General features: G+C 45.9%; 1 pseudogene; it reads left to right on the top strand.

Moving 5' to 3' along the window:
- LOC123138806 (glutenin, high molecular weight subunit DX5-like) overlaps positions 1-1,129 on the top strand; it is an 8,715-nt pseudogene extending 7,586 nt beyond the window's left edge.
- Positions 1,130-1,304: the final 175 nt, after the last annotated feature.

Here is a 1,304-nt window from a genome sequence, read left to right as displayed (position 1 = left end):
AAACTATCCGAATTAATCTACCTGCTCCTGCTTCAGCTGCAATCTGGTTTGCTTGGCTCTGCCACTTGGGCGGGTGGGTGGTAGCAAAAACATGGGCCAGTTCCAGCAAAAACAAAACATGGGCGTAGCACTAGTAGAAAAAGGACTTTTAGTCCCGGTTCATAAGGGCCTTTAGCCCCGGTTCTGGAACCGGGACTAAAGGGTCGTTACTAAAGCATCCCCCTTTAGTCCCTGTTCTTACACGAACCGGGACTAAAGGCTCTTCACATGTCCGCTGCCTGGAGGTCCACCTTTAGTCCCGGTTGGTAATTTTTTTGATTTTCAAATTTCTGAATTATTTTAACCTCTCATCTCTAATCACCCCTCATCACTCCTCAATTTAACCTCTAATCATCCCTCATCATCTAACTTCCCGAACGGTCACCCATCTTCTCACTACTCCAGCCTGAGCACGCTTAACTTCCGGGTTCTATTCTCCCTTGTTTCCAAGTCTGCACTTGTTGTTTTCATGACAATAGTAAGATGTCAATCCTAATAACCTCAGGAATTTAGCTTGAGCATGAAGTCACACATTTCACTGTTTGAGTTTGAAACTATTATTCTAAAAAATAACACTAATATTTAGTAACACTAATATTTCTTGAATAATTAGTTTGACCATTGTTTGACCACAGTTTGACCAGATTTGACCAAAATTCAAAAAAACTGAAATAATTATTTAGTAACACTAATATTCTTGAATAATTATTTAGTAACACTAATACTTCTTGAATAAGTAGTTTGACCAGATTTAAATTTTTTGAATTTTTTGCCTCCAGATCTTAAAAGCCCCATGACTTGTTTTCTGTTAGGTTTTTGAGGTTCGTGGCACCAACCGGAACTAAAAGGTCCAGACGAACCGGGACAAATGGCCCACGTGGCCCGGCCGGCCCCCTGAGCTCACGGACCGGGACCAATGCCCCCATGGGTCCCGGTTCTGGACTGAACCGGGACTAATGGGCTAACCAGGCCTGGACCAAAGCCCTCTTTTCTACTAGTGTAGCTTTTTACCACGTCGGTAGAAGCTTTCAGCTCCGGCAGTTGCAACATTGAGGAGTCGCCGGCGTGGTCGCCCAAGCTGAGCTTCTAGCTCCACCAGTTGCAGAACCTTGCAACTCTCAGCACGCGTGACCACGGTCGCAGCATGCGGCACCCCGCCATGCTGCCCAGCCGCAGTCGTAGAGGAGGTGAAGAAGCAACCCTAGCTCCGCAGCAGCACCTCGCTCGTGTTCTTCCACTTGCTCTCACAAATTTAGTGGCTGTTT

Source organism: Triticum aestivum, chromosome 6B (assembly GCF_018294505.1).
Source record: "Triticum aestivum cultivar Chinese Spring chromosome 6B, IWGSC CS RefSeq v2.1, whole genome shotgun sequence".
In the NCBI taxonomy this organism is placed as follows: Eukaryota; Viridiplantae; Streptophyta; class Magnoliopsida; order Poales; family Poaceae; genus Triticum; species Triticum aestivum.
The sequence above is the reverse complement of the archived record's forward strand: the minus strand, read 5'-3'. Positions and strand labels throughout refer to the sequence as shown.